Genomic DNA, 9173 nt, shown 5'->3' with positions numbered 1-9173 from the left:
GATTTCTGGCTTGAAAGTATGGGCATACTATGATATTGAACCTGAAATACGTGAACACCTTTGAATCAAACAATGGAAGCCGCACAAACAGAAATTTGCCAAGGCTGTTCTTGACTATAATTTAGCGGTAGCATCGTCATTAAGGGGCAATCTTAATGAAGCTGGAGAGTTACTTAAAAAAGTTAGACCCGTATTAAAATGTTATATCTTCCATTTTCTTATTAAATATTACATTATAGTATTATACTGAGAATGCCATGTTTTAATATTAATTATTTCTAATAAATTTCTGTCACTTAAAATAAGTCATGTAAAACAGTTCAATTACACAAATGTACCTAGTCTGTACCAAATAAAAGCGCACTGGACGGCATCACGAGAACCGGTCGAAACTCGCGCATGATAGAGAGCGTATTCTGGCGGCAGCAGGGTCGTCAAACATCATCAACGGCGACGAACACGATCGACTAACAGGCAATCTGACAGAGCGAATATATCCGGCCAGGGGGTCTGGACGTCGCTCCGCGATTCATTTAGATTCTCCAACGCAGTGCGCTCTTATTTGATACAGGGTATAACTTACAATGAACATTAGTTTATAAAAACCTGGCATTTAAAAAAAATCTATTTAAATATTATTGTTCTGTGTAATTATTATTTTATTGAAAAGTGTAATATTGTGGCCCTTTCAGACATGGCTGTCGAAAATCGAACATGTTTCAGTACCTGTTCACATAGTCATATTGGCTCTGTATATTCACTTACGATTAGGTAAGAAAATTAAAAACTGTTCTTGGTAAATTCATCTAATGTTTGTTATTATATATTTTCTTAATATCTGTTTCAGGCCAAAACCCAAATTGAAGACTGAGCAGTTTGAGAAATACAAGCATAGATACAATATAATTCCCAAGGAACATAACAAGAAATGCTAGTTTTAGTTAAAAAATTATCTTGGGATGTCTTGAGTGTCATTAGCTACATCCTTTTAATTAATAATAATTTAGAAAATTTGTTTTTAATAACTATATTCCTGTACACAGTAATATATTTATAAATATGGATTTAATTTGTCTTTGAAAGTTTGAAAATGTACACATTTCTTTTGTTAAATGGGATACTTTTGGATTTAATCTTCCCACAAAAAAATATTGTTTTATTTAAGTATTGGTAACTCAAAAGGTGATGACAGACAAAAAAAAAAAACAGATATCATTGTAAAATCAATTTAATTATCATACTGCTCAAAAAATAAGAAAAGGTCATGGAGGGAGGGGGGTCCATCCCACATATACCCCTCTGTGACTTCTGTCTACGCCATGCAAAATATGTAAAATTATGTGTGACACTGTAAACTTTAGTGTAAAGAGTCATGAGTGTAATGTGTGTATCTTGTACATTTATACATTTCCTTCATTACACGATAACAATTTCATTTATAATGTTAGGTCTTACGCTGGCGTTATTTTGCGTGTTAATCCGTATAACAATATAAAAAAAACTTACCATACTTTTATACTTACATAGGTACTACGAAAATAAGCTTTATTTATTCACTCTGATGATATGTCTGTATGGCTGTATAGTGTATATCATCATGGTTAAACGGGGAATTGAGATTCCAATTTACCAATAATCAGTTTTACTATGAAATATGAATCACGCGTGTGGCCATGTGTGTATTGATTTCTGATTTCATATAAGTATTTAGGTACTATTTATTGAGCTATACATGGACGGTAAATTTTAATATTATGTTTTATGTATTATAATCTTAATACATAATTGAAACATAGTAAGTTAGGTACCCAATTACAATTAATACTTAAAAACCGTGGGGCTTATAATATATTTTTGAACTTCGGGCCCCAGAGCAACTACCCCTATTGCACTGTACCTGCCTGTGAGGGTGATTTTCAGAAATAGTTTCGAAATTTAGCGCTGATATTAAACTATAAGATAATGTTATAAGATGGTAGTAAGATCGCAATAACTTGAATTATTTATAAATTATTAATTTTTTAGTAATTATTAAGCATTAATTTGTAGTAAAATGATAAATACCATTAATATTAATTTTATTTACCTTTTTTTAGCAGGTAATATATACTAAGAAATTAATGATTTAAAAGTACCTACAACTTATTGTATTATAAAAACATTTTTTTTTTTTATATAGTATTAACAACTAAATTATATTTATTATTTATATTCTAAAAGACGATAAGTTATTTTTCAATTTTTTTAAGAAGATCAAATATGGTTTGAATACTATTATTAAGTGTATGAAAAATAAAAAAATGTTTAGCTTCTAAAAATTTAATATGAATTACCTAAGAAAACATGAAAACATAAACTTAAATGTTAATTATAATTTATAATATTATAGTATCAGATTAAAAATACACCTACTCACAGTTAGTGGTAATTATAGATAAATATTAGTTTTTTTTTAATTTCTTAAGAGGATGTACACCACATATGTCGTCTGCTCTGTTTTACAAGTGCGTACAATTCTTATATGGGTTGTATTAACACACATAAATAAGACGTGTGTTCAGTCGCACCGAATGGCGCAACTTTAATTTTGAGCGTTCAGTCGCGATTTTCAGCAATAATTGAACATTATTTTTCCAATGTATTTCTGGCGTTGCAATACACATGTGCCATTTAAACGCCGCGATTGCCCCGCGTTCATTTAAGTTCATTCATGATTTGCCTCTTGTTGTTTTAAGAGCTCCATGTCGCTATTGATGATTTGACAGATTTCGTGTGACAATATTTAATTATACATTATACACAATTTTTAAAAGTATACAAACGAGTTTTGTATTACATAAAGAACTTTATCAAGAATTAGACTGTTTTGACCATCACAGGTACTATGACATAAGAAAAATGATGTTTTCAAATCATTAAAAACGATTTTCCAACTATTGTTCAATATAGATAGAGGTAAACTTAGAGGTGAACTCGTATCATTTGCTACATCATGGGCCTTTGATATCTAAAACAGACTTTCATAATGCATACGATAATTTAGATAAAGATAATATTGAAACCTAATGGACAGGCTTCGATTTCGATAAGCCTAAAAAATGTTATTAAGTCGAGACATGTAAGTGATGTTTAAAATGTTCCCTTGTGCATATTAACAGAGTTTAATATGTACGAATTAGGTACTCTATACGGTACAAAGAATTTTATATAATAATTTTATATCTACTCACTATTCCTCTCACACAATAGTAACATGTAAACGAACATTCTCAGAGCCAATGACCAACATTTTTAAAAACCAGATTAAGATTCACAGCTTCATAGGAAAATGTATAGTGTTTATTTTTAATGAAATTTTAATGAGGTATTTTAAATCAAGGTAAAAGAGATTGACCAAGGAATCATATAAAAATTAGTGAAATATTTCACGAAAACGTGAAAAATTGAAATTTTTTTAACACAAATAAAAACACAATTTATTTTTTTTTAACACTATGTTTAGTGTTCTAAATTCTAATGTATGAATTGTAGGTATACAATATACATGTATAATATTGTATACCTACTTATATCATTTACCTAAGCATAAAAATATTTAAAAATTTTGAATACCATTTTAAATGTATAATACCAAAGGTTAAGTATACGGTATGCATATAAGTATCATACAGTTATGAAGGTAATTTATGATAATTATATGTAAATATAAACTTATTTAAGAATAAAACAAAATTTATTAAAATACTGAAATGTTTCACACATATGAATTATTTCACACATTTGAAATATTTCATTTTTTTAAATTTCATGAAATTTTCAATCACTATAAAACACCTATAAAATATGATAAATTGTGCTCTTCTCAAGCCAAGAAATAAAACGACAATACTTTCGCTCTAAATTACATAATATAACATCTTTTCCCAATTTATTATTTAATTATTATTAATTATTATATAAAAACGTATGATCATTTGAGTTAGATCTAATGTTAATATTACCAATATGTCTGTGTTTATTTATTTGATTTTAGTAAGGAGAAGCTAACAAAATTAAAATTTTTAACCTGCAGTAATCTAATGGACCTTTACGTAATCCTATATACCTATAGCCTATATTATTAAATAATAACAACAATTAAGGCGCCCTTATATTATTATATTGTGTTTTTTTGTAGATCACGCTAGTATACTACACAACAGTTGTTGAATAATAAGTTTAGTTTTGTTTACCCACCTTCTATTCAGAAAAAATTGAGTGATGGAATATATAGGTAACTAATATGCTTATGCAACTACTTAAATGGCTACGTTGGCAATTATGAATTTGAAAAAAATGTTAAAATACAAATTAAAATTGTATACAAATTACAATATTTTAAAAATAATTACAAACACGATTTCGAGTAAAAATTAAAAATCAAAATTTTGCAATACACATAATAAAAGAGACTGATATATACCTATTATAGTAATTATTTTTCATTATATTATTATAATCTTATAAAGACGCAAACACACTGAGCACCAATTGAAATAGGTCAGGTATTGTAATGGTTATTTTAAAAAGTAGGTACAATATGTTATTCGAACTTTTTAATTCTCACTTGATACAGATAAATGTACAGTCATCTGACGATCGATGCAATTGCTACGGGAGGGCGCTATCACAAGTGTACGGAATAAATTTTATTTAAAAAAAAAACGGAAAACAATCTAGTATAGACCGCTGACCGATCGCCCCGGGTCAACTCTCGACGCATACGGGAGGAGAGGCCGAGCAACAGGCGAACAGCTGCGTGAAACGGATTAAAAATTCGAGTCGGTAACGCGGGGCGTCGCCGTTCTAGCAGAAGAGTGTATTTATGATACGAGGCAAATGCCGATATGAGCCCGTTAGGGCCTTCAAAAATTGCCTACGCTGGCAGTGTTTCATGTCCAAGAGGCGGGGTATTGGTAAAGTTTTCAACTAGCAATAATCGCACCTCGGCTGGATCTCATTGGTTACGAATCGTAATAACTAACTTACGATATCGCCACCGCGCAAAGCTGAAGAATACGACGTCTGGCACCCGTATACCTGTGGTGCGGGGCCCGAGCAGTGGCGTAGCGAATCATGTTTTTCAGAAGCAATTGCTTCTGGTTTCTGGGGGGTGGTGGTGGGTCATAACCTCATAAAGCCCATACACACGGTCAGTCTTTGAACTTTATTTTGGGTGCTACCCCAACCCCCTATTTGAGCATATGAGTATCGTATACATCAGTTGGAGTTGGGTGGGGTAGGTCATAAATAATTTGTTTGCTTCCATATGATTTAAAGTTCGCTACGCCACTGGGCCCGAGCGTGACGTGCGGACGTCCGGATACGATTTTCGAAGCTCGGCACGCGTCCCGCCTGAATACCGAGCGGAACGCACACCGGAAAACTGACGCTCCACCGTCGGGACAGTGGCCGACGACATCGGGTGTCACGCGTTGGTCGCCGCGCGGTCGGCGTTTCGCGCGACCCAGGTTGATGGTCACAAAAGCGCCATCCATCGATGACATCTATCGGCACGATATGGCGCGCACTCGTTCGGGGCGTCGTCGTCGCTGTCACCATCTCCACCAACGATAATACCTTAATGTATTATTTTTTTAAAATTTTAAATCACATAGAAAAAACTGGTTATAGAATTAGGTGGGTAAGTACCTAATACTAGTTATAGGAAGGTAATATCAAATAAGAATATAAGTTTAACATAAAATAATAATATTAGTAAAAACTATTTTTTTTTATTTTTTGTAAATTATATAAATAAAATAAAATCACATATATTATTAAGTTATCACTTATCTAAATATCTAATAGTTATACCTAAATAAAATAAAGAACAATGCCTGAATACATTTATGCTGGGTCCTATGAAAAATTAATTAAATTAATGGTTCAATACAATTGAATGGACCAATTATAATGGACTACTAAACTATGTTTAAGGGACCATTAGCTCACTATTGATTCAATAAATGTTTAATGATTGTTGATGCAACCTGGCATTAGCATTTTATAATTTAGGTGCCTATTTATATCAGAACTGTTGAGTAATATATTATTTGTCACCTACTTATGGGGGTGACAAAAAATTAAAAATTAAATTAGATACCTATAGGTATTATAATAGTTTAAATTTTGAATCTGCTTCAACTCTTTTGATTTTGATTTTTAATACACCAAATTTGTATTATTGATCTTAAGTTAAAAACTTTTTCAATTTAGGTAAATTGACATATAAGTAGGTAGGAAAAAAATTCGCTTTATATTTAGTCAATATTATATCAATATTTTCCATTGTATCATTGATTTATTTATTGTACCTATCTAATACATAAATAATAATCTAATAAAAAACAACGATGAATCTATTGATTTTACTATGATGTGTGTTTTTTTATTTAAAATTTTTTTTTTGTGTGTGTCTGCCATCAACTTTTAAGACAGTGAAAGTACTTGGATTTTCTTCAACAGTATCTTTTCTGATAGAAAAGTGAATTTAAAATGTAATACAAGATTCTTTATAAGATTATCTACCATTATCAACAAAAAAAAAGTGGGCAAGTGGATGTCGCTCTGCTGTACAGTAGCTTACGAGTGGGTCACTGTTAAATGGATGGTATTAAATTTGAATTAAATGATATCTATAATATCATTGTATAAGAAAAAACGATTCTGAGCGGAGACAGTATGTCAGTCTAGATATAAGACATATTATATACATATATATATTATGGTATTAAAAAAAAATTAACCTATAATAAGTACCTACAATAAATTCCAAATTAATCATATCACAATATCCATTAGGTATTTAATTTAACACGTTATACATCAACAACAAACCGTGATATTATCAAAGATATATAATAGTATAGGTACTTTAGAAGTTTCAAGTACCTACGAATAATATTATACAATCACAGCAAAATAACTAAAATAGTTATTCTAGGTTTTTTAATCTGTAATTTCGTCCAAATTTGAACGTAAAATGACTCTAAAAATAAACTGTGCCTATGTATTTTTTAGATTTTTTGGTAACGGAATTAACTTCTTACGAGGAATCTTGCTTTAAATTTTCAATCCTTAGATATAAAAGTTGAACATTTTATAAATTTTTAACTACAAAATATATTATTCAATTTTAAATTTGATAAATTTTGTCAATATTTGAACTTCAAATGCTTATAAAAAAAAATTGTGCCCATGTATTTTTAATATTTTTCAACTGCTATTGTAACAATATATCAGGAGCCTTGAATCATTTTTTTTTATTGATAATTATTGTTGAAATGTACAATTAATATTAGTAGTCAGCCTTGACACGTGTGTACAATTTAGTATCTAGTTATACGAGCGTAAGACTCACTCTCTATACGGATGTAACATGACCTCGGTTGTGCATATATATAGGGCCTTCGAAGTATGTAAGAATCACTTGCACAGCCACCGTCGTACAGTGCGTATACGGTGTGTGTGTACAGTCACGTTAAATTGTCCAGTTGTACGTTATTATATATTATACTTATACATAATCATATTGTCGTGTTATTCATTTATATTAATACTAAAACGGTTAGTCTGTCAAGCTGCACTTTCAACAATTATAGAAAAAAAGAACTAAAAAAATTTAAAACTGAGAATGTCCATAAACAGCTCAAAAATAGTCAAAATATTTTCAAAATGTTATGGTGTATAGAAAATGAAAATATTAACATTCAGTGAAATTTTAAAATTTCTACATTCATTCATTTTTTAATTACAGTAAAATAAGAAAATCGTCATATGAGAAATCGAGCGAATGTCAAATGTTGTAAAAATATGAATTTCAAATGCTCATAAAAATTTAATTTGACTTTCTTGATGAAATTTTTTATTTTGATAAAGGTAGATAATCTTATAAGGAATTTGTGTTACATTTTAAAATCTTAGATTTAAAAAGAAATATTTTTATGAATTCTTAACTCGATATGATTTGTTAATTTTCGTGATTTTTCCATATTTTGTCAATTTTTGAACTTTAAATGCCAATAAAAAAAACTGTGACTAAAGATTTTTAATATTCTTCAAATGTCATTGTAACAATATAGTACGAACCTTGTATTATATATTTTTTTTTAGTAAAAATTCCTGTTTTTCCTTAATTTTTCTTTTGTTTTTCACGACGCTTTTAAAAATTACTGGAAACTTTTGACTCCCCAAAGTGCCAACTAGATTCACTTTCCTATCAGAAAAGATAATGTCGAAGAAAATCGAAGCAATTTTATTATCCTAAAAGGTGATGACAGACACAAAAAAAAAAAAAACTCATCATTGTAAAATCAATACATTCATTGTTCCACTCAGAATATATAATATAATCCGCAGAGCCTCAAAACTTTTTGCTACTAAGTATATTATTATTTACTTTACAGTATATCAATTTTTAAATATTTAGATTAATTTTAAGTTAGGTATTACCTATTTATATTGTTCTATGTTATGTTAGTATTGAAATATTATAATAAATAGTAAATAATAATTTAATAAATGTAATATTTTTTGAAATATGTAATTCAACCTAATAGTAGAAAAATAAATTACTAATAGCAATATAAATATATTATAATATATTATAACTTAATTAGGTAAGATTATAATATGATATTAAAATGCATACTTTTTTGGTCTGTTTATTTGTAGTTTTGTATACCTACCTAGTTGTCTTAGAAGTTTCTGTCAATGATGCAGGTGGCACTGTACTTCAAAAACTCAGATAAAAACTTAATGTTATCGTCAAGCCTATAAGGTATAAAAATTAAAGATGTTTTGAAAATGTTTAATTTAAAAATAATTTTGCACATTTTCATAATTTTGGCCGTGAATATTATGCAATCATTATTAATAATTTTGTCAATGCCAATTTAAATAAGAAAAAATAATCATAGTGAGGAAAAATAATAAGTTAAATTTTACATTATTATTGAAATTATTTAGAGAGTAAAGATACTTAAATAAGAATAATTACTAGTTACAGGATAAATCACTATTTTTTAGCAAAAACATTAAAAATAAGATATCAAAAGTGTTTTGATGAAAATTAGTTAGAATATAACCTAAATATCCAATTGCATTAACAATTCTACTTTAAAAACTCACAC

The 9173-nt window shown here is 29.0% G+C and overlaps 1 non-coding gene across 1 annotated transcript; it reads right to left on the bottom strand.

Annotated features, from left to right (window-relative positions):
* Positions 1–4890: 4890 nt before the first annotated feature.
* Positions 4891–5050, bottom strand: LOC115033489. The gene has a single exon (XR_003838838.1). It is a non-coding gene; the product is annotated as a U4 spliceosomal RNA (small nuclear RNA).
* Between the last annotated feature and the right edge of the window lie 4123 nt (positions 5051–9173).

Source organism: Acyrthosiphon pisum, chromosome X (assembly GCF_005508785.2).
Source record: "Acyrthosiphon pisum isolate AL4f chromosome X, pea_aphid_22Mar2018_4r6ur, whole genome shotgun sequence".
NCBI classification, from domain to species: Eukaryota; Metazoa; Arthropoda; class Insecta; order Hemiptera; family Aphididae; genus Acyrthosiphon; species Acyrthosiphon pisum.
Note: the sequence above shows the minus strand (reverse complement) of the source record. Positions and strands in the feature narration are given on the sequence as shown.